This window comes from Rhinoraja longicauda, chromosome 16 (genome assembly GCF_053455715.1).
Source record: "Rhinoraja longicauda isolate Sanriku21f chromosome 16, sRhiLon1.1, whole genome shotgun sequence".
Lineage (NCBI taxonomy): Eukaryota > Metazoa > Chordata > Chondrichthyes > Rajiformes > Arhynchobatidae > Rhinoraja > Rhinoraja longicauda.
In genome coordinates this window covers 37,511,439-37,537,378 of record NC_135968.1, presented here as the reverse complement: position 1 = coordinate 37,537,378, position 25,940 = coordinate 37,511,439, and the positions used below count along the sequence as shown (strand labels likewise).

At 41.4% G+C, this 25,940-nt stretch overlaps 1 protein-coding gene and 1 non-coding gene across 2 annotated transcripts in view; one reads left to right on the top strand and one right to left on the bottom strand.

Moving 5' to 3' along the window:
* The window catches only part of LOC144600964 (methylated-DNA--protein-cysteine methyltransferase-like), a 299,188-nt gene that overhangs the window by 48,046 nt on the left and 225,202 nt on the right, over window positions 1-25,940 (bottom strand). The window lies entirely within an intron of this gene.
* Window positions 17,515-17,705, top strand: LOC144601535 (U2 spliceosomal RNA). The gene has a single exon (XR_013548326.1). It is a non-coding gene; the product is annotated as a U2 spliceosomal RNA (small nuclear RNA).

Below are 25,940 nucleotides of genomic sequence, written 5' to 3'. Positions count from 1 at the left end.
GAAGAAATGAGTGGACATATTCGACTCGCATTGGTCCAACTGTCTGCGTATTTTGAGAGGTCCTTAAAGGGACTAGTGTGGACTCTTCAGAAAAGGCATCATTTTGCAATATCTTTGCGGGGCCAGAATGAACACATTTTCGTTCTGTCTGGATTATTAGCCTGCTCCATGTATAGAGTCATAGTCATACAGCGTGGAAACAGGCCCTTCAGCCCACACCAACCAACATGTCCCATCAACACTCGTCCCACCTGCCTGCCTTTGGCCCATATCCTTCTAAACCTGTCCTTGGTCAACTATAAACCTTATAGTTGGATAACTCTCTGCCGCAGGACAATTGTGAGCTGAAGAAGAACAACTACACCCCCCCCCCCAGCTAACTGTGAATTTGACAAACTAAGTCGGATATTGATGAACCTTTACTTTGCCTGATTGCCACTTTATACAGTTACCAAGTACGCACCAATTAAAATGTATTCCACAGCAGCACATTAGAACATTTGCAGCATGGGGTAAAAGGAAACGAGGTTAAGAAGTTGGTTGAATATAATTTTCTTCTAATAGTTACTGAATGGGCAAATATGCACTAACATGCAGACACCACACACATAGACAGCACTCACACATGGTGGTAAAGCCTGATTACCACATAACCAGGTGCAATTATAAACAGGGAGAATTTAGTTTTTAGTTTAATTTAGAGATACAGCGTGGAAACATGCCCTTTGGCCCACCGAGTCTGCACCAACCACGATCCCCGCACATTAACACTATCCTACACGCACGAGGGACAAATTTACATTTATACCAAGCCAAATAACCTACAAACCTGTACATCTTTGGAGTGTGGATGGAAACCAAAGATCTCGGAGAAAATCCTCACAGTCAAGGGGAGAAAGTACAAACTCCATACAGACAGCACCAGTAGTCGGGAACGAACCCGGGTCTCTGGCGTTGTAAGGCAGCAACTTTACCACTGTGCCACCACAAATTTATTGCATAAATCACCCAATCCATTACGGTCACGAGTGGAGAGAAAGATAAGCTAGAGAAAGGACTTGACAACAGGTTTTGTTTAAAATGTGCATCACAGTACAAATAAGTTACAGAAACTTGCTTTTGCGAAGGGAGAAATACTACTATATCAATTTCACACTCCATGTGTGCAATAAGCTCTTGCAGTTAAGTATGCAGCTGAAAATATCTAACATTTGATTTAAATAAAACCACAGTTAGAAAATTGGTTGACTGTTTTAGCTGGAGCTTGCAAAGATATAATGGGCACTAAATCATTTTCAGAAAGTGGGTCAGGTCTCCGTTTGTAGTTTGGGACATGAGTGGAATGCCTCATTCTGATAGCTAACTTTTGGAGAAAGCAGCATTCAAACCAAATGTCCCTAGAGTGAACTTTGCACCCAATGTGCACACATGCATTTTATCACGAGTGTGTTTTCTTTTGTCTACTTGTAGTTAGTTCCATTACTCTTTGTTTCTGTTGCACCTCAAAGAAAAGGTTTGGACTTTTCCTTAGGGATTGTGAATGTGCTGGCTCATTAAGATGGTGGTTTGTGTGAGGCTAATCTTGTATACTAACAGGTAGGTGTTTTGGTCACACCAATCATTATCTGAGGTTCCGGATTCCCTATACGCACCTGTATACACCGGGAGAGATCAATCTTCAATGGCAAATTGATCTAGATGTTGCACGAATCCCTGCATCCAGTGCCTGAATCATCAACATTCGTGACGGGGGGGGGGGGGGGGGGGGGGGGGTGAGGCTTCACACCAACAAAGATTTCAGTCACAATATCAACTTGCATTTACAACGTGGTGCTAATGAAACGCTACATTCCAAGGCTCTTTGCAGAAGTTAAAGTGAAATATGACACTGAAGCACAGAGAAAGGTTTTAGGGATTATGACTAATCGGGCAGGGTATATAGGAAAAGCATCAAAAGAGGTGAGAGGGGAGAGAAGCAAAGCATTTTAGGGAGATTATACCAGCGGAAAATATCTACACTAATGGTAAAGCAAATAAACTGATGAGAATTGAAGGGAAGTTGATGGGGCAAAAAGACCCAGAAGGTCTGTGAAGCAGAATGAGGGTTAGGTTCATAGATTCATGGTGTTATGCAGGATGGAAAGAGGTCCTTCTGCCCAACATGTCCATGTTGAGCAAAATGTCTGTCTAAACTAATCCTATTTGCTAGTGATTGCTCCCCTATCTCTCTAAACTGTTGCTATCCAAGTACCTGTCCAATTGTTTTTAAAATGTCATAATTGTACCGGGCTCTCCTCAGGCAGCTTGTTCCATAAACTTCACAGAGGTTGGCAGGTATATGGAATGGGCCGCCTGCCAAAAAAGTAATTGATGCAGGTAGAATAATAACATTTAAAAGACATTTGGACATGTACATGGATAGGGGAGGTTTAGAAGGGTACTAGACCAAGTGGACCCGTTGTGCCCAAACCTCTCCTGCATTGGTGCAGCACCCTCTCCTCCCCTCCCATCCCCTCTCTCCTCCCCTCTCCCCTAAACCCTCCCTCTCCTCTCCCCCCCCTCCCTTCCCCCCCACTCCATCCCCCTCAACCCTCCTTATCCTCCCTCCTCCCCCTCTCCCTCCCTCCCCCTCCCTCCCCCTCCCTCCCTAGGAGATAGATTTAAACTTTAAAATGTGAATAACTTAAAAAATATAACACCGATTTCAATGAATCTTCTTCCATTGGCACCAAAGGGACGACGGTGAGTAAGGTGGGCCTAAAATTGTCGCGCTATTATGTACCATTTTGGCTGTAGTTCAGGAACAAACAAACAAAGAAACAAGAGTTTTAGTATATAGATGGGTCAAATGCAGGCACTAGCTAAGATGGGCATCATGGATGACATGGAGGAGATGAGCTGAAGGGCCTGTTTCTGTGCTGTATGACCTTATGACTGTATTGCCATTATCCTCTGTAGGAATATCTTGCTCCTCAGATCTTTCGCCTCTAACTGTGAACCTATGCTCACTTGTTTTAGACTCCCCTCTGCTGGAAAAAGACTGTGACTCTCCATACGATCTATAATGTCACCCCTCAACCGCCTTCACTGCAGGGAAAACAGTACCAGCTTATCACATTTTATTATAAATCAAGACAAAATCCTTGTGAATCTTTTCTGCAACCTCTCCAGCTCAATCACATCCTTCCAAAGAGGTAGTGACTAGAATTGTATACAATACTCCAAGTGTGGTCTAACCAACGGTTTATATAATTTGTACTCAATACCTCAACGGATGAAGGCAAGATTGCCTTCTCCACCACCAAGTCTACCCGTGTTTCTGCTTCCGGGGAACAATAACTTGCATCTAGAGGTATCTCTGCTCAACAACAACCCCAGGCTGCTGAAATGGTGGGGATTGGGGCATAAAACAAAAGATGGAAAAGTAAACAAGGATGAGGGCCTTAAATTACAGTAGAAGCACTAACAATTGGAGCCAGAACAGATCTGTAAATACAAGTGTAAATGAGTAATCAGACGACCAATGTTTTAGGTTGCAGCCTTTTGGATTAGTACTTGATAAGGGCGGGGGTGAAGGTTTCAGTAACAAATGAGCTGAGGTGAGAGCGCTTTGGTAGAAGAAACCAGGTTTAATAGTAAAACAGACAAGTGGACAGAATCTCCATTGTGTGTCAGACTCAGCACTCAGCTGCAAACTGGCTCAAATTCAGATGATTTCTTGAGATGGGAATAGCAACAGAAAGTTGAGTGAGTGGTGGGGAACCAAAGATAATGGCTTCAGCTTTCCTCTGACTGCACATTCCATTAAACAAAATCTGTCAAATCCGAGAGAAGCAGTGGAGAGATACAGCTGAATGTTGTGAAAGTGCACATGTAATCTGATGTTGTGAATAATAGTCAAGAAACAGAAGGTTGCCTGGGATAAATCACTGGGCAGCACCAGTTTGGAAGCAGGACGAGCAACTATTGCAGGTGATTCACTGACGCTCATTCAATAAATAAGCATGGAGTGAGGCAAGATTCAGTTGGACAATTGACAAGTATTGATGGAAGATGGAACAGTTAATTTCATCAAAGGCTTGTAGATGAGTCGAGAAGAGTGAAGAGAGATAGTTTATTCTGAACGAGGCTATGATGTGTTACTGATCAGATGTTGCTGAGGAGTGCACAGCAAACCATTATATCTGTGGCTGCTGGTCCACAGAGAGAAGGCAAACAAGAAACACAATGTCCTAAACATGTCTCTGCCATTCCAACTCTATCTCTCATCACACCTTTCTTACACATAAGAAAAGCGTTGCTGCCAGGGGGCAACGATTACTCACAAAATATCAGATGGTTGCAAATCTACGCCAGGAATCTGCATGCCCACTGGGATCATCCCTGTCCATTGCCTGGGGAGCTCCCAATATAGATTTGCCCCAAGATTGATGTTCCCATAAAAATATGGAGTGTGTTTGCCACTTTTTATGTAATACCAGCAAGTTTCTCTCTCAACATATTCCAGATCTCTCTGCCGAAAATTCACAGTATTGCAGAAATATCCATGAGTGCAAACAAAAACTACCCAATTACTTTATTAGCCAAATGACAGTATTATCAATGACCCAAGTTCTCATGCAGTTGTTTGTGTCATATTAATACCTGCACAGTGCACAGTCAAAACGCTTCAGCTTAATGCTGGTTCAAAATCCTTCACATCTCAGTAACTCAAAGCTGAAAGAAGTCAACTTCATGATGGCTTGAAATTATCCATCGATCCCTGCTCTGGCATTGTTAACGTCAAATACTGGGGGGAAAACGGCAGATTTCAATTCAAAATATTGGGCCATTTCATCTTGGATCAGTGCCAGAGACCAATCCACACACACGTACCCTTGTTAGGATGCAAGGTAATTATCAGAATTACACTCTGCACCCAACAGTCACACAAACTGGGAGAACAGCACTTCATATTTTGCTTGGTAGGCTTACAACCCAACAGCGTCAACATTGATCTCTCCAATTTCCGGTAAACCCAACCCCTCCCCCCCTCCTTCTGACCTACGCAGGTTGTCACACACACCTTTCTTTGCACTCCCCCTCCCCCCAAACTCCTATCATCCAGTTCCTAACCCCTCCTCCAACCTTTCCTTTGCTAATCACTCACCCCTATCCTCTCCAGGTTCTCTATTCTTCCATTTCCATCCACCCACCATCCCTCGAGTCCTCCATTTTCTCCTTACTTCCCTTCCTATCAGCTTCCACCATATGCACCCCCTTGTCTCCTTCATGTATCACCTCCAGGAAAGGAGTGGCTCATCCCCACTTGACCATCAACCCCTCCTTACTGGGATCCACCCATCACTTATTGGCTCTCGTCTGACTCCCTTCCCTCACCTCGTTCTACCACCTCTCTTACAGCCTGGAAGAAGGCTCCTGATCTGAAACATTGTCTGTCCATTTCCCTGCACAGATGCTGCCAGACCTGCTGAGTTCCTCCAGCAATTTATTTTTTGCTGAAGATTTTTGCATCAGCATCTTTTGTGTCTCCATCTTTTGTGTCTCTGCGTCTGGAAAACCTTGACAGCTTGCTGGCCATAAAATAATGTATAGTAATATTTAGATGCTTCTAAAATTCAGAGATACTTAAAATCTTTGTTTTTAAATATGATAACTAAAAAAAAAACTTATTTTAAAAATAGAAAACTGTAGCTAGCAGCAAAGTAAGTAAACAACAAATATTTTTAGAAACTGCAAAATGAAGTAAAATAAGTAAGCACTTATATGCACTCATTTTTACCATTTCTTTAACAATCTAAATTAAATGAGTAGGGTAGCTGGTGGCAAAGCAGGTGATTGATCGACAACTAGCCTTGAGTACATCTTGGGACTTTGCCTCCAAGACATCCACAGACACGAATACCCATCAGTCAACATGATTTGCGGTAAAAAGTAGAAAGAACTTGCATTTACATAATATCTTTCTTAACGTCAAAGCACTCCAAATACAATGTGGACAATGCAGCTTTTTTTTCTGAATTGAAGTCACTTTAGCAATTCTTCTTTCTGGGCAGTCTGTCAGGATGATTTGTTTCCACTCAGTTTTTGTGTACTTTGACATTACTAACAAAGGCCAATGTAGCCGAGACAGACTCTTCCACAGATCGGACAAGGAATGGCCGGTAGGAGACATGGAAGGGTTATTATACTTTAGGAAGGGCAATAAAGACTTACAGATACAGGAACACACTGCCGAGGATGGTGGTGGAGGTGGATAAAATAGCGGCATTTAAGAGGCTTTTGGATAAGCACATGGATATGCAGGGAACGGAGGATATGGATTCTCTGCTGGCGGTTAAGAGATGGTCTTGGCATCACTGACATTGTGGACGGATGGGCCTGTTCCCATGGTGTACTGTTCCACACTCTATCGCAAGCTGACACAAAGTCAAAGATAACAATAATTGGCAAAACCATTTGTCAAAGTGATGCTTGTTCAGAGCACCGTGAGCGAAGAGATGGCTGAGATGGCTTTTGTTGCCTTGAGTAGTACTGTGGGGTCACTTGTGCCCACCTGAAGAGGCAGGTGGAGGTCAGGATATAATATCTCATCTAAAAGATAGTATTACTCACAGCGCAGTATTCCCTCAGAAAGGCACCAAATTGCCAGTGGCATGACATGCACAAGTACTAAATGGTTGAAGAAGGGTCTCGACCTGAAACGTCACCCATTCCTTCTCCCCTGAGATGCTGCCTGACCTGCTGAGTTACTCCAGCATTTTGTGAATAAGTACTAAATGGTTCTCACGTTCTCCCACACAAAGTCCTTCCATCACATGGCACTGGTCTGCTCAAATTAATATCTGATATCAAAATTATTTTGCCATTTTTTGCATTGACTTGCAATCAAAAACATTGTACCATATGGCAGTCAGTGTAACTATGGTTCAGCCACAGATAAAGTTGCAGGCGAGACCCCTTAAATAACATCCTCAAGCCAATATCTGACAAAACAATGAGGTGATAAAGAGTCAACATGAATTATTTTAATATCTAGCCTGTGACATTTAACAAGATAAGTATTATTACCCTTTTAATGCATCACCCTTAGGGTTATTAAGTATTCTGATTCTTATGGTGTCATACAGAAGTACATGATGTCTCAAAAACTGTTAAACTCGAAAGGGTCATAAATTATCAATGGAAGATCAGTTTTCAGTGATTCAAACAGTAATTATATTTTCAGAAAGTTATTGCCAGCCAGGGTCATAAAACAGCCGAAATAAATGGTGTTGTGTGTAACTCAGTCACTTTAGACATAGGCAAATATATGATATGATATTTATCAAGTTAATGATTCTCCCTATCAATGCTTATATTTTAACCCTTCTGGTTACTATATCTAAACTATGATTTGGTCAAGTTTAGGAGTTCTCCAATTCCTACCCATTCATAAGTGCAGAGAGGCTTCCCCAATGTGAAAAGATGACACAAGAAATTGCAGATGTTGGAATCTGCAGCGAAAGACAAACTTCTGGAGGAATCAATGGGTCAGGCAATTCTGTTGAGGGAAATGGGCAGTTCACATTTCGGGGTCACGATCCTTCATCTAGATAGCCAGAGCAGATGAAGGTCCCTGACCTGAAAAGTGAACTATTCACTTTCCCTCCACAGATGCTGCCTGATTGGCTGACTTCTCCAGAAGATAGTTTGCTGTGAAAAGGTGAAGCGACATTATCCGCTTCACCAGCGCAATGTACCAGTATCCAACTCCGTGTATATTCCACAATGGTGAGAAAGGAGTTATTGAAACGTGGATCATCCATATGCTGAAACTGTGACCTTACAAGTCAATGCATTATGTTTTAAAGTTGAAATGATCCATAGTGTCTGTAAGATCCATAGCAAATAAAGAGACCCCTTTAGAGAGTGCCTGCAGCTCGGTATAGGGCAGATTGGGCAATGAGAGGCTTCCCTTCACTGAGAGCCATAAATTAGTTTGTTGGGTTTAGGACAATATATCAGAAACAGATCCATCCTGTAATTGAAAACACAGGGAATCTCAGGCTGATTCAGTGTGTAGCTTCTGCACACAACACCCTCATTCTCTTTTAGATGACATCTGAGAACACTTGCCTTATCACACCAGCAACAAACTACTTTAAACACACTTGCAAATCTGCTCACCAGGATCTTCATCCTGCTTCAGTTCAGGTGCCTCCCATTCTTCTTATACAGGTCACCTCTGCCCCCAAAAAGAGCCCTTTAGTAACCTGGGGATTGCCTGAACCAATAATGTTGACCATTTGCCCAAAAACCAAACTGGCTGAATAATGTCTTATAGGTTAAGAAAATTAAACTTTTTCCCAATCTGGCTTATGTGTGACTCATATCCCAGAACATGATAGTTGACTCTCATTTGGCCTCGAGTGTTTTGGCAAAGAGTTCAGTTCTACCAAAGCATTAGGATGAAGACTCGCCATTGACTTTTAACAGAAACTTGAGATGGGCAAAAATTGGCTAACTTTGTCAATGATTTAAAAAAGGCAGTAAATGACAGGTTAATTACAGATAGGGATTTCAGAGTAACGAGCATCATAATTGTTGACCACTATTTATCATAAGAGCACAAATTAAAATATGTTATATTTTTGAACATGGTATTGCTCAGATCTCAGATACTATGCCAAATTCTCATGAACTTTTGATTGATTTTTTCCATTAGACAGGGATATTGAGATATATTAAACAATATTCCAAGCCATTATAAATTTAATTTACAAAGAGGTTTGGATCTTTTAGATGATTTCTTTGCAAAACACGAAAATGTATAAAGTGATTTAAGATGAAGAGTGCATGGCTCCAATTCATGTCATCTTCATGGAAGTTCCCTTCTCTGGGCATTTCATTTTATCTTTAATGCCCACTTGAATAGACAGTATTTGATGTGACCAAATGAAGATCATCTATATACTAAAACTCTTGTTTGTTTGTTTGTTTGTTCCTGAACTACAGCCAAAATGGTACACGATAGTGCGACAATTTTAGGCCCACCTTACTCACCGTCGTCCCTTTGGTGCTAACGGAAGCAGTTTCATTGAAATCGGTGTTATATTTTTAAACGTATTCACATTTTAAAGTTTAAATCTATTTCCTAGAGAGGCAGGGGGGAAGGAGGGAGGGGGAGGAGGGAGGATAAGGGGAGTTGAGGGGGTTGGAGTGGGAGGGAGGGGAAGGGGGGGAAGGAAGGAAGGGGGAGAGGTGGAGGGGAGGAGGGAGGGAGGGGGAAGGGGGTGGAGGGAAGGGGTGGGAGAGGGGAGGAGGCAGGGAATGGAGTGGATGGGGGAGGGGGGGAGGCGGAAGGGGAGGGGGAGGGGAGGAGGAGGGGGGGAGGGGAGGGTGCTGAACCAATACAGGAGAGGTTTGGGCCCAACGGGTCCACTTGGTCTAGTTGATGTTAACATTTAACAAAACACTCAAATTGTTGGTTCTAAATCCTGGATCTCCTGAAACAACATCATTGTGGGAACACCTTCACCAGCCGACCACAGCAGTTCCAGACATAGTTCATCACAATCTTTTCTGGGACCATAAACATGCACAATTAATGCTGGCCTTGGGAACAACACACACAAACCATTACTTAACACAAACATGATCGGACTAATCTGTTCATTATAGTGAGGGCACAAAATACGCTAACAACTGTGATGGAAGGAAATAAATTAGAGTCAGGCTGACATTTTGTTATCTGCTGAGGAGCAATTGATAGAATAAATGAGTGTCCTAGAGGGGATAAAACTGGGTAGGTAGGAGCTGCAGATGCTGGTTTAAATCGAAGATAGACACAAAATGCTGGAGTAACTCAGTGGGACAGGCAGCATCTCTGGAGAGAAGGAATGGGTGATGTTTCGGGTCGACACCCTTCTTCAGATTGGTATCAGGGGTGTGGGCGGTACATAGATAAGGAAGTGTATAGATAAGGAAGTGTAAGGTGTGAAAACAAGACAAAGGGAATGGAGATCAAGGGTAGAACAGTGCAACAAGCTTCCAATCTCGTGCGACAAACCTGCATGCTGTGACAGACAGGTTTGAGGAATAAGTTGGTATTCTGCAGAGGAGAGTCTCGACCAGAATCATCAACTATCCCTTTGTCTCCATGGATGCTGCCTGGCCCACTGCATTCTTCATGCATTTAAATTGTTGCTGCAGATTAGAGCATCCTAGTACTTTGTGTTTCTGCGGAAGGGAGGTTTGGACAATGTGTGAATACTGTGGAATATAGATTTGTGGAACAAAATTTGTACTCTGTAAAAGACGGGTTTGTGGAATAAGTCCTTGGAAAAGATGATTGACACAGTCGACAGAACTTAGACAATCTACTGGAAGAATATATTAAAAGGCATGATAAGGAGATGTGGTAGTTTAGCAGAAAATAATGTACTTCATCAGTCCATTACTTTACTTATCCCTCAACAAACTGAATTAAGATCAATCATCACTTTGTACTCCACGTAATAGTGTGAACATCTTAGAAGGCTGCTGTTTTTAAAATAGATTCCATAAAAGGGATATATTGTAAAGGTTGTAAAGATGACTTCTTTAGATTCACTGGTTGGCAAAGCTATTTGAACATTTGCTCCATCTCTGAGATTGTATCTGTGGAAATTCCCAAGGAGTAAACCTAAACTGGTGGCTCAGCACTTCAACTCCCCCTCCCACTCCCAGTCTGACCTTTCTGTCCTGGGCCTCCTCCATTGTCATAGTGAGGCCCAGCGCAAATTGGAGGAACAGCATCTCATATTTCGCTTGAACAGTTTACACCCCAGCGGTATGAACATTGACTTCTCTAACTTCAGATAGTTCCTCTGTCCCTCTCTTTCCCCTGCCCCTTCCTAGTTCTCCCACTAGTCTTCCCGTCTCCAACTACATCCTATCTTTGTCCCGCCCCCTCCCCTGACATCAGTCTGAAGAAGGGTCTTGACCCGAAACGTCACCCATTCCTTCTCTCCAGAGATGCTGGCTGACGCGCTGAGTTTCTCCAGCATTTTGTGTCCACCTTCAACCTAAATAAGCCAGTCATTAAGGCATGAATAATTATGGGAGTGACTGAGAACCATTAGTTACCAACAAAAGATATTTCATGAAGTTTCTTTGGATTAAACCGAAGGCTCATACCGATTGTAACTGCTGAATTCTGGCAGATATAAAGTGTTTCCATGATAATCCCTGAAGACTATGCAAAAATAAAGGTTTCCGAGGTGGATGATTAGTAATCCCAGTGCATATTATCTGAAAAGATAGTCTGAAATGATGATCGGATGAATATTTTTATGGACAAATCTGCTCAGAACTTTGAGTTTGGAAATAGATTTGGATCTCATTCACTATACAGCAGTCAGGAGATACAAAAAATGTGGTATCTTTATCAATAAGGTCGTGACAAAATGTTTTATTTTTATTTTTACTATTACAGTGCTCTAAAATTAGATTCAGCATAGAGACACAAAAAAAAATGCAGATGCTGGAATGTGCAAACAAAAACATCTCCAGGAGGAATTCACTAAACCAAGCAGCATCCACGAAGGAAAATAAAAGGTCGACATTTCAGGTTGGGTCCCAGCATCAGGCCTTCGGATCTCAAACGTTGACCGTTTCTTTGCCTCCACAGATGCTGCTCGGCCTGAGTTCCTCCGGCAGTTTGATTTTTGCCTTTAGATTCAGCGTACATGGGGCTAACTTGCAGGGAAATGTGGGGTGCGTTTTGATTTGTCACTAAAGCCCCATCAATATTTAATGGTGGGTAGGTTCCTTGATGTATTTACCAAACTATCTAAAGTGAGACAACATAGTCACTTGGTATAACTTGAGCAATTCTGGCCATTTTGCCGCCAAGAATGTCTGATAAAGGATTTAGCTGAACTGATAGTTATCAGGGTATTAGTTTTGATTCAGGATGCAGCAGACCACATTGGTGCACATTGCATTAAGAGTGATCATAGCGTTCCTCTTTGCTTGCACACATGCACAGAATTTGCTGATTCAAGTTTTCAGCATGACATTGGACCAGAAACAACACTTGCAAAGGAGTCACAAGAGATTGCAGATCTTGGAATTGAGTTTAATTTAGTTTAGAGGTACAGCGCGGAAACAGGCTGTTTTTGGCCAACTGAGTCCATGCCGAACAACGATCCCTGTACATTTGCATTATCCTACACACACTAGGGACAATTTACAATGTTTACCAAGCCAATTAACGTACAAACCTGTATGTCTTTGGATAGTGAAAGGAAACCGGAGCACCCGGAGAACACCCACACTGGTCACTGGGAGGAGATCGTACAAACTCCAGACAAACAGCAAGCACAGTCTGGATCAAACCCTAGTTTCTGGTGCTGTAAGGCAGAAACTCTACTGCTTCGCCGGTCGTGCCGCCCCTAATCTGAAGCAAAAATAAACTGCTGGAGGAACTCAGCAGATCGAGCAGCATCTGTGGCGAGAAAGGAATAGTTGATGTTTCAGGCTGAGACCCTCATCAGTGCCACTTTCAATCTGTGTTCAATTATGATGCGGAAAGGTGGTTTACAGTAATGTGCAAAAAGTGCGGATGCTGGAATTCTGAAAGTAAAAGAAAAAAACACTGGAAGGACTCAACAGGTCAAGCTTCATCCGTTGTAAGGAAAACCCACTTAATGTTTCAAGTTGTCTACAGAATCAAAAGCTCCGTTACATTTGCCATTGGAATTGGGAGTGTTGGCTCCCAAGCATTTAAGAACGCCAATATTTATGATGGGCGTGGGGGAGGATCTTAAAATCAAGCTTCCAGATCTCTGCGGGATTTAACTAACAACAATAGACGTCGGTGGTGTGGAAGTTGGGTTGGGGTGACGGTGGGATCTTCATATCAGTAGTCGCCACCATTAGCAGCAATCAATTTTAAAGTTTGATGGGGCTCATATATAATCTCTAAAAAAATTCCAAACAAGTGGAAAACTTTGAGCAGATATTTACAAGGCATAAATCTTGTCACACAGCAATATTTGAAAAATGTTTTCTCTTGTGCAGCAGCATCCATCATGGATGAGAATTAAATAACTGGAAATGGATGAAGCAAAGATCATTCTCATCAAACATGGGGAAGGGATGTCACACGGATTCACACTGAAAAAGTCTGAAGGATTCTGTCCAGTGTATTTTCCCAACTTTGTGCTATGTAAAAATTGTATTATTTCTATATATCCAGTGTTAAAAATCTTTCACATGCTAAATAATAACCAAACTGTATATTTAATGTTTTTTTTGTCTTTCTGCTGTAGGCTATTGTATATAATCAGTGCAAAGAATTGAACGGTAATAATTTCAGGGAATTGTATACCGATTTACTTCCACCGAACCAAATGTTTCAGACAGTTCTGTGAGTACGTTGTTACTTGGAATATCAGGCCTGCAAGTACACAATCTGAAATGCACAATGGTTACATGGCAATAATTCATGTTATTGTCAGTGTGACATTCGTCTCTTGGATTTGTAAGGGGATGAGGTCCTACGAGAAGTCGGGTGGAGAACACATCCCAATTTGCATCAATGAAGATGGTTGAGAGCTTCAAGTTCCTCGGTGCAAATATCACCAGCAATTTCACTCGGTCCAACCGCATCAACTATACAACCGGGAAAGGGTATCAAATCTTCTAATTCATTAGATGTACAGAATATCTCCAATGACGTTTAACAGCAGAGTGAGCATTCTATTTGGAGCCATAGTGAGGCCCACCGGAAATTGAAGGAACAGCACCTCATATTTTGCCTGGGCAGCTTGCAGCCCAGTGGTATGAACATCGACTTCTCCAAATTTAGATAGTTCCTCTGTCCCTCTCTTCCCCTCCCCTTCCCAGATCTCCCTCTATCTTCCTGTCTCCACCTATATCCTTCCTTTGTACTGCCCCCCTGACATCAGTCTGAAGAAGGGTCTTAACCCGAAACATCGCCCATTCCTTCTCTCCCGAGATGCTGCCTGACCTGCTGAGTTATTCCAGCATTTTGTGAATAAATACCTTAGATTTTTACCAGCATCTGCAGTTATTTTCTTACACATTCTATTGGGGTGCATCACAGCTTGGTATGTATGGCAACTGCCCTACGCAAAGCCGCAAGAAACGGCAGAGAATCATGGACACACCTCCTAGCCCATCATACAAATGGGGCTCTGGTGGGTAAGATGGAACAAGCGTTATTCCATAGGGATTAGTGCTGGGGTCTCAACATTTTAGAATTCATATGACGACAATAACCTCTGAGAAAAGAATTGTTTACGCACCTCAGTTTTATAGGACTGGATTCTTATTTTGTAGCCATGACCCCATTTACAACTTAGATGAAAGGATCGGATAAGGTAGCATTATTGAATTTATGGAAGACACAAAGATATGCGGAAAGGCAAGTTGTTAAAAGACCACGTGGGAGCTACACAGAGATAATATGGATTTGTTAAGAGAGTGGTCAGTGTGAAAACTTTAACTAAATAGATTGAGAGGAGAGTTGATGGAAGTGTTCACGACAACTGTGTTTCAAGGACCACGACACATAAGTGTTAAAGAGATGCACATAGGCAAAAAAACAAACACTTTTTGTCAAGTGAGAACACAAGAAATAAGAGCATGAGTCAGCCGCCAGACTACCCACTCCTGGTCTCCCATTCACTGTGATCACGGTTCATCTTTGGTGGCCTGAACACCTCTTCCAAACCAGTTCCGCAATGCCCTCAATAATTCAAATATCTAACCAATTCTACCTTAAATATATCTCATGATTTGGCCTCCACCGCTCTCAGGGGCAAAGAATTCCAGAGAGTCACTACCCTCTGAGAGGGGAATTGTTTAGCCATCTGGGTTTTACACGACTAGACCCTTATTTTGTAGCAATGTCCTCTTGTTTGTGTCTCTCCTGAGTGGAAGCATTTCACCCAGTCAAGTCCCCTAAGTTTGACCATGTTTGAATAAGGTCACCCCACATTCCTGCAACTCCAAGGAATACAAACTCAAACCATCTAGCTTCCCTTGATAGGACAGCTCTCTCATCCCTGTAATTAGCTTGGTGCATATCTTTTGGACTGTCTCCAGTGTTTAAGATTCGAAACACCTTAATGATGCAAGAAAATAAAGTCCATCAGGACTTTCAAAAGGGTACTCGATAGGTCCTTGAGGAAAAGTGATCTGCTGGACTCAACGGGCAGAATGGCTGTAACTTATCCAACCTGTCTCTATAGCAATTCTATGATCATTCACAACCTTGGTGTTATATTTGACTCAGAATGTCACATTGGACCTCATTTTATTGGCATTAAAAGAGACCTGCTACTTTCACCACGGTGACATTGCTTGTCTCCATCCACTGCTTAAGTTTGCTGATACTTTAATTGATGCTTTTGCTATCTTGAGACTTGGATATTCCAACACATTCCTAACTAGTAAGTGTATGAAGGAACTTTCACATGCTGGTTTAAACCAAATATAGACACAAAATGCTGGAGTAACTCAGTGGGACAGGCAGCATCTCCGGAGAAAAGGAATGGGTGACATTTCGGGACCCAAAATTCTTTCTCTCCAGAGATGCTGCCTGTCCCGCTGAGTTGCTCCAGCATTTTGTGTCTATATTCCTAACTAGCCTCTCTTGTTATTTTTTGCCCCCTATAATCTGGCTCACTCCTTTCAAGACACTAATTCAAACCCATCACTTTGAACAAGACTTTGATCATCTGCCCTCAGAATCCCCTTCTGTGGGCTTGGAATGGAGTGATGCAACCTGTCACAACTGCTGGAGAGGCTGTATAAATAGAACTTGTTATCGTTAAATTGTTCTTGGGTACGCAGGTGATAAATCACATAAACAAAACAATTCTGCAAGCTGTGTGTTGTTCAAATGATGCTGAAAATGAGAGCAGTTGTGGGAGGTCAAACGTATCTGCAAGGATTCATTTCGAAAATGTCCGGAACAACTGCATAATGTAGAATATGGCAAACAGTACAAAATCAGAGTCAATGGTCATAACACTTCGAGAAAGAAAAGCCCCATTTTGAGTGCTTGTTTAAAAACTTCTAGTGGCTGCAAAAGTTAGACTGATCTAGGAAGTATTGTCATCAGATGGTAACAGCAAATTTTGTCAACCTTTTCTATAATACCAATAGAGAAAGCTAATTAAAAAGCATGTAAGATTATTCTAGTACTTCAATTTTGATATCTGATTATGTGTCCTGTATGAACTACTAATTACAATAATCTTATTAAAAAGATTCCACACCGGTGCATTTATAGCTATCAGATAAAATTAATAGCTGCTTTTATCTAATGTTAAAAGGGGGAGAAAAAATCACCCTTATTTATTCTACTTTCCTCTATTCTTAGCAAATTAGTCTGAATAAATTAGTGCTTCCATTAACCCTTTGAGAACTACAGGAAAACTATTGTTTCATCCACAAAACAGTGTTAACTGTCATCTTCAAGTTAGTATATATATTGTTAAAAATCGGTGATCCAAAGCAAGAATTTCCTTGAAATATGTAAAAGAACCATTTAGTAAAATGTGGACTAGGCACAAACTAAACAAAATCAGGTTGAAGCTACTGCACTTATTTTTTGAGGTCAGAAATAGTATCCACACTGTTTGTACTCATATATGTAGTACATGTGGTGCCATATTGGAGTATGTGCCCTGTGCTCGACAAGCAAGACTAATGCAGACTAGGTAAGTTATCATGGTGACTTCATGCCAGCCTTGCAAGTTTGGAGCCAAGTGTCAAGACCCAAGTTAAGAGTAGGAAAGAATTGCAGATGCTAGTTTAAACCGAAGACAGACACAAAATGCCAGAGTAACTCAGCGGGACAGGCAGCATCTTTGGAGAGAAAGAATGGGTGACGTCGCGACCGGGTCGGGTCTGAAGAAGGGTCTTGACCTGAAAGGTCACCCATTCCTTCTCTCCAGAGATACTGCCTGTCCCACTGAGTTACTCCAGCATCTTGTGCCAAGTTAAGAGTGTTTAATTGTCATTTACACTAGCAACAGAACAAATAATTTCTTACTTGCTGTAGCTTTACACACCCATTAATACTATGTAAAGTACAATAATTAGTAATATAGTAAAGTAATAGTCAGTAATTCTAGATAACAAGACAATAATAGTGCAAAACTGAAGTACGTAGTGAAACAAAACTAAGTCCATAGTAGATCATTGTTGAGGTTGGGCTGTAGTTTGGATTTTGCAATGTTCACAAACTTGATGGCTGCTGCAAAGTAGCTGTTTTTGAACCGGGAGGTCACGGTTGTCATGTCCTTCTTCCTGACAGTAGTAGTGAGATGAGAACGTGACCAGGGTGGTATGGGACTTTGATGATATTAGCTGCCTTCTCGAGGCAGCGCCACCTGTGGATCACTTAGATAGTGAGAAGTTGAGTACCCATTGTGGACTGTGCAATTATCTACCACTTTCAGTAGATTCCTTTGGGCATTCGAGTTACTGAATGAACCAGGCCATGATGCAACAACCTCTCAGCCTTTTGGCTAAGATCAACTGTAGTATCTGTTCTTATCAGTTTAATATCTGATACGTCCCTTATCTAGGGACCATATATTAAATTGATCTTTGGAGCAGGGAGTTGGAATAGGGGCTTGCTCCGTCCACTCTGCACATTGACCCGGTATTGTAGTGCCTCTGGGAAAAATTAAATAGTATAAAACATTTTAAAAGGGAGTGGCACGGTGGCGCAGTGGTAGAGTTGCTGCCTTACAATGCTTGCAGTGCCAGAGTCCCGCGTTCAACCCCCGACTACTGGTACGGTCTGAACGGAGTTTGTACGTTCTGCCCGTGACCTCGTGAGTTTTCTCCCTCACTCCAAAGACATACAGGTTTGTAGGTTAATTGGCTTGGTATAATTGTAAAACATCCTAGTGTGTGTAGGGTAGTGTTAATGTGCGGGCATCGCTAATCGGTGCGGACTCGGTGGGCCGAAGGGCCTGTTTCCGCGCTAAACTAAACTAAACTCAGTATGCTTTCTCTCATAAACCTGTAAAAACCAAGAGTTCAATAGAGTATTCGGCGACATATCAAATATTTTCAATCGTCCAAAGAGGTAGAGGCGCTGATGAGCTCTATTTTGATTGCATAAATGTGCTGGGCCCAGGTAAAATCTTCTGAGACACGTGTGGCCAAAAACTTGAAGCTTGGCTTTCTCCACTGCTTCATAGCTGACTGATTCTTTCTACCCTTTGCTGTGAGTCTACGAGGGTTTTGACCGAAAGACAAAAAGGAGTAACTACATTACTGTACTGGGAATGCACTATTTGTATGAGGGAGAAAGAAGGGAAAATATGAAGGCAAACGTCTTAGAGGAAATAAGCAATAGATGATTAATAGTGGGGGATTTCAACTATCCTGCTACAATCAAGGACAAAGATCATGTAAATGATATGGATACAGAACTCATTAAGTGCATTTAAAATAACTTTCTGAATATGTGTACAGTAAGCCCAAAAAGAGAAAATTACTTATTTTTAGAGAATGAAGCTAGGCAGGTGGAAGGAATACTGGTGAGAGCACAGTTTGGTGGTAGTCAAACATCTACACAGATACTGCACAGCAACAAATCATCTAGCAAGCACCCATCTTCACGCCAATCGTCTCCTTTCTCTTCTAATTTTATTCTCCCCATATTCCCATCAGCTCGGTGGCACGGTGGAGGGCAGCACGGTGGCACAGCGGTAGAGTTGCTGCCTTACAGCGCCAGGAATCTGGGTCCCGGGTTCGATCCTGACTACGGGTGCTGTCTGTATGAAGTTTGTACGCTCTCCCCGTGACCTGCGTGGGTTTTCTCCGAGATTTTCGGTTTCCTCCTACACTTCAAAGACGTACAGGGTTTGTAGGTTAATTCGCTTGGTATAACATTTAAAAGATTGTCCTTAATGTGTATAGGGTAGTGTTAATGTGCGGGGATCGTTGTTCGGTGCTGACTCGATAGGCCGAAAGGCCTGCTTCCATGCTGTATCTCTAAACTAAACTAAACTAAAAGCTCCCGCTCAGCTTCAATATTCAACTACACCCCAGGGGCAACGTACAGTGGCCAACGAACATATCAACGTGCCGATCTTTGGAAGTACAGGAGAAATCCAGAGCACCTGGAGGAAATATTTTGGAGGACCAAAAACCAAGAACCAAACACCAAGAAACCATGCAGTCACAGGAAAACATGCTAACTCCACACGGACAGCACATCAGAAGTCTGGATTGAAGCTAGGTCACTAGAGTTGTGCGGTAGCAGCTTTGATCATTTTTCATTTTGATTCAACGCAGTTAAGAACTATGGGTAAAAGTTGAAATGATGAAGAAATTTTACAGTAATGAGGTATGGTTTTACAAAACTTGAATGAAAACCAAAATCCGTTTCCGGGCGAGTACTTAGTATGCTGGAAGCTGCAGAGCGAGGGACTGAGAGCTGAGAAATGAGACCAGTCCCAAAACCTTGTCAATTGACTTCATCAAAAAGAAAGAAAATGGTTAATGTGCTGCCAACATTGAGAATACTGATTTAATTTAGCCCTTATTAGCTCTAAAAGGATTAATTTTCAATATGGTCCTACATTAATATCAATTACAGTCCAACTTTTAACCAAAAAAAAAACTACAATCTCAAATTAAGAGTGTTATCTGATGGTGAATTTGAGAGGAGTTGAAATGTTTTATTGAGTTGGTATTCTCACTTTTAAGAATCCCAATGCTTTCCCAGCCAAAACTAATCACTTTTCAACTGTGCGTAAGAGATTCCATATTCAATGGGATGAAAAATATTTTACAAAAATGGGAATTTACACAGTCTGCTGGTACTTTGTTAATTCAGGTTCGGAGAAAATGTTAATCAGTTTCAAAAAGTACTTTTAGAGGATTCCATGCAAATAGAAATTGTACATTACCCATAAATGGCTATGGAGAATAAGTACTATTTGCAAGAGGGAAAAGGTAGAGAAGTGTGAAAATGCACACCTCCAGTTTCTTCCCAGTTGTTATCAGGCAACTGAATCATCCTACCACTACCAGAGAGCAATGCTGAACTACTGTCTACCTCTTTGGTGATCCTCAGACTATCCTTTGGAAAATAGCTGCAGATGCTGGTTCAAATCGAAGGTAGACACAAAATGCTGGAGTAACTCAACGGGTCGGGCAGCTGAGTTACTCCAGCATTTTGTGTCTACCTCAGACTATCCTTGATCGGACTTTGCTGGCTTTACCTTGCACTAAACATTATTCCCTTATCATGTATACACTGTAAATGGCTCGATTGTAATCATGTATTGTCTTTCTGCTGACCGGATAGCAGGCAACAAAACTTTTCACTGTACCTCGGTACATGTGACAATAAACTCAACTGTGAATGATTTGTGCACACTACTGATCTCACTTCCTGTGACTATCTGCATCTGAAAACTGAATGTCTGATTCTCTCTGCAGGCACTTGAATATTTTCACAGCTGCTTATGTTCCTAATACTATTTTGAATGAACACTATCCTGGAATCCTTACAGTTGCTTAACATAAAAAAGAAATCAAAGGATGTTTGAGTACTTCAAATTTATATGTCTTATTGGTAGGGTACTCCAAGTGTGGTCATTAGCAAATCAAGTGTTTTCATTCTTAACTTATGGACTGCAATACTAATTTAATGGTGAATTTCAACATCGTGGAAATTATATTTTAATATAGCACACACAGCATTTAAGTAACCCTTCAAGCTATGGTTAATGAGTGAATTCTGGTGCCTAATAATCAAGATACCTCCTAATGAATACTTGCTACTGATTATCCCAATAACCTCTCATCAACTAGTGGCTTTTAAAAGGCTATAACTTCCCTGCGATTTATCTAATCTAAGTAATCCTCCAGTAAAACGTGATACAAGAAATTGTACTGTGCCGTAATAGTGTATTTCACTGTTTGCAAGGCTTACGAAATTATGTAATTCACAGCTTTGATAAACCCAACACCAAATGTCTAACTCTCATAAATCAACTTATTGTAATACTTTAGTACATTGGAGAAATATTAGACAGTCAGTCAAAGGTTCATAAAGCAGTTATTTGAAACCTACACAATTATCCATGTAGAAGTGCCACACTTCTTAGTCCACTTTACAGATTAATTGAGCACCAACTTTCCAGTCACAGCAATGAATTCAAAATCCAGGCCAATCTACTGTAAACTATTCCCATTGTGATTATACTGATGGCTCCAATTTTGAAGAATGGCAAAAAATTAATATTTTTAAACTGATTAACAATTACACAGAAAGCTATTTTTAAAATGCATCATTAAATGAATGAAACTGTGCAAAAGAGACATTGAAAATCGCCACAGTAACTGCAGCATAATATGCATCCAAACTTGGAAAATATTCCCTTTAGAATTGTTTTATCAAACACTTTTTCTGCTGTCAGTGAAAAAATATTTCAGATCATTTTCAGATCCTCATAAAACAGGCAATAATCCTAATTTTCTATGATCACAGCCTTTGTTTATGCAATGCAAAACAAGATTACATTTTTTGCACAGTTCCATAAAAAAAACAAATGAGTATTTTGTTATTTATGAACTATATGCTGATGGAATTCACATCTCCAGACAAGGCAGTGGTGGAATAAGTGCTTCTTAATTAGCTTTCATTCAAGATAAAGTGATTGCTCCAATACTGGATTTAGATGACGACTGAAGAAATAAAGGATATCACACAGAAGCAGTGAACTACATCAGAGAGGTTATTTCAGAAATGATTTTGAAGATCTTTCTCATGAGAAAAATAATATTGGTAATTTACTGTTATTAATATGACAAACCTTGTGCTTTCTCTTTCTGTTCCTGTATAATGTGGTCGGCTTAATGCCACTTGCAATAGAAAGAAAGGAAGAATTTTACCTAGAAATTTAATGGTGCCACATTAAGGGGGCAGTGACACAATACCCAATGAACATTTAGTCAGAGAGAACATTTAGGCTGAAGAAGGGTCTCGACCCGAAACGTCACCCATTTGCTGCCTGTCCCGCTGAGTTACTCCAGATTTTTGTGTCTACCTTCCGTTTAACCAGCATCTGCAGTTCCTTCCTGCACATTTAGTCAGAGAGCCCTCTTTTCAGAACACAGCTACCAGACTTGGAAGGCATCTACAACACACGATGCCTCAGAAAAGCCACCAGCATCCACAAAGACTCTTCACACCCCTGCAACAGTCTGTTCGAACTCCTTCCATCGGGCAGACGATACACGGCCTTCTACGCCCGCACCTCCAGACTCAGGAACAGCTTCATCCCCAGGGCCATAGCTGCTATGAACCAGTCCTGCTGAGCCGGATGGCCACAACGCATAGATCAACTTGCACTTTACCCTGTCTAAAAACTGTTACAATTGTTTCGTTTCGTTGGGTTGCTGTTGTCTAAATTACTTACATTATTGCATCGTATGGGAGGTGCATTCCCAATCTCGTTGTACCCTTGGGTACAATGACAATAAAGATATATTGTATTGTATTGTATTGTAATTATGTGAAACTGGAATGGGGATTTGAGGATCGGTGGGGGAAGCAGTAGAGGAAAAGGTGAGATGAATCACGTTCTGTAAGGTCAAGCAAGGCAATCAATAAAGGAGGGAGGTTGTTGGCTGTTTGGGTTTGGCGACTGGGTCAAGAGACCTACACTCGGCTCATGGGAGTTAGGGAGAGCAGATCAACAATCTAGTAGCTGGTATTTCAGTGGATGCATGGTGGTGGATGGTTAAGGTTTGGAGGAAGGTTATGTGGATGGATGGGCAAGGGGGTACCAATGGAAGAGTGTCATGGCAGATGGATTATCTGTAGGCCTCGCTAAGAAGGTATCCCAGCCTGGACTCCAGGTCACACTAAAGCAGGCAGTGAGGAATGGTTTCTGAGTGCGTGCCCATAAGATCAACATGCACACAAGCTTCAAACACAGAGGTGACATCCAGATGTGTGGTGTTGGTGGCCACTGTACAGGCACCTTCTCATCAGGAGTATGGGGTGTCAGAAGGAAAATAAATCACAAACCTCGTGGAATCCAGAATAAGTCCACGATTTTACCGTGCAATTAATTGAAAATTTAATTGTGTAGCATGCATAAATGGTGCAATCCATGATCTCGTTTTTATACACACGTGTTAATATTATGCATTTCATATCCGTAAGGAACTCCACGTCATTTTATAAGCAACAAGGCATTAGCGGAGTAGCACTGAATTGCTTATCATTGCATGAAAGGAGGAAGCTTTGCAGCCAGTTTACACGCAGCAAGCTCCTGCAGACAGTAAAGCGATAATGAGCAGCTTACTATTATTTTTTAAAAAGATGAAGGATGAATATTAATACAAGACATAAGAGAGATCCCCTGGTCCTTTTTAAATGGTGTTATGGAATTTTATATGATGTCCGAATGTGCAGATATACATCTTGGGTTAATAATTCATCCAAACAACTGCAAAATGATTTGTACTCATTGAAGATCAAAACATGCACATAATTAAATTGCTGCACTATGTTACTCCTGTTCATTAAATCCTAAGACCACAAATTTCTTTTTTTTCCCCCCACAATCTAATTCCTCTTTAAAATAATTGGACTCTCTAAAAAGTTCATATTTTACAATCCCACGTCAATAGCCAAAGGTTCGCTGGAAAACTAACAGCATGATAAAAGCTATACATGCTGAGAGTTGTGAATCTCCGGGACAATCTAGTCAATTTATGCCACTCCACCTTTTGCTTTGCATAAATAGCTTCTCCCCGAGCCAAACCATTATTTTTAAGAATTTGTGAGATTTGCATGTTAACTGCCTGTAAAACTCACCACAGGAAGTTATGCGTCATAATTAAACAGTGCAAATACCCTTTTAATTACTCAATAATTCTTAATGCAATACCAATTAACCTCTCCGGCCAAGAAAAAGGTACAATTTCAACTGCTCAAATCATTCTTGCAGGTAGTAAATTATTTACAGCGTTTTAAAATATTTTAAGTTGTATATTCCTTGCTTTTTATTTTTAACATTTCTTTTCACTGCATTACCATCTAGACTTGACTCTACATACAATGAAAAGTTAATCACCTGAAAAATATTAACTCTGTTTTTTGGTGTCCACAAATACTAACTGACAATCGGAATATTTACTTGCGGCAGGAACTGGAGTTATTGGAGTACTTGACTATCTAACCAGATGCTTTAGGATCACAGCATAGAAATAGGCTATTCTCTCCATGAAATACGATCCAGTGCGTTAATCTGATTCTACTTCACTACTCTTATTTACCCTTCCAATCTGGGGTGCCTTGGTTATTGCACGGGAAAGTTAGGAATAAATGTAACAAAGCTGAGTGATAGATTGTGTAGGAAGGAACTGCAGATACTGGTTTAAACTGAAGACAGACACAAAAAGCTGGAGTAACTCAGTGGCTCGGGCAGTATCTCTGGAGAGTGGGAATGGGTGACGTTTCAGGTCAAGACCCTTGTTCAGACTGGTTAGGGATAAGGGAAACGAGAGATACAGACGGTGATGTGGAGAGATAAAGAACAATGAATGAAAGATATGCAAAAAACTAATGATGATAAAGGAAACATGCCATTGGTAGCTGTTTGTTGAGTGAAAACGAGAAGCTGGTGCAACTTAGGTGGGGGAGGGATAGAGAGAGAGGGAATGCTGGTGCTACCTGAAGTGAGAGAAATCAATATTCATACCACTGGGCTGTAAACTGCCCAAGCGAAATATGAGATGCTGTTCCTCCAATTTGCATTTAACCTCACTCTGACAACGGAGGAGACCGAGGACAGAAAGGTCTGTGTGGGAATGGGAAGGAGAATTAAGGTGTCCAGCAACCGGGAGATCAGGTTGGTTCACGTGGGCTGAGCGAAGGTGTTCAGTGAAACGATCGCCAGGCGGATGAGGGCTCTGCCCGAGCCAGCTGCCTATCCCTTTTCCGGGGTTATGTCGGCACCCGGGTGGTGTTGGAATGGGACTACGTACTGTCCACGGGCACCCTGGGGGATTTCCAGGAACATTGGGCACCGCGGGGGATTGGATGCATCCTGGGTAGGGATTGTAATATAGTTGTATAATAGTTTCATTTGGCATATTTGTTTGTATTGTATTCTGGTGGTGGGTTCTGTTTTGTTTTATTGCATTGTGGTAAATATTGTTTTTAAATGATTGAATATATTTTTTGATATTAAACAAAATATGGCGGCCAGTGATGGACCACAGGTGTGTGGATTAGATCTGGCACAAAATCTGAGATCTCATAGATTTTGTGAGGATTGTCGAATGCAAAGGAGAGGCAAGTTACTTCTCACAAAATATCTATCTTGCTTTACACCTCAGTGATGTTAATTATGTATGGGCTTTGGTTAACTTTTCATTCTTATTTTTAATTATTGACTTCAAGTTTAACGTTTTCTGAATGTCTGCGAATGTCAGGAGTTTCCTGCTCTCAGCATGTGACAGGGTCAAGAATATCTAGGACCAGTGCACTAAGTTCTCCATATACCTCCCAGGTAAATGTGGGCACATGTGGATTGCAAACAGTGATTCAGGTCATGTAGTCCAATTTGTCAATTCCAAAGATGGAACAACCCAATTGCCTGAAGTACCGTTAAATAACTAAAACCATTATGGCTAGCACAACTAATTCAAAGATCATGCAAGGTATCACAAAATGCTGTAGTAACTCAGCGGGTCAGGCAGCATCTCAGGAGAGAAGGAATGGGTGACGTTTTGGGTCGAGACGTTCCTTCTCTCCTGAGATGCTGTCTGGCCCGCTGAGTTACTCCAGCATTTTGTGATACCTTTGATTTGTACCAGCATCTGCAGTTATTTTCCTACAAAAGATAATGCAAAACAGATATTGCATAACCCTTACCCTCTCCATT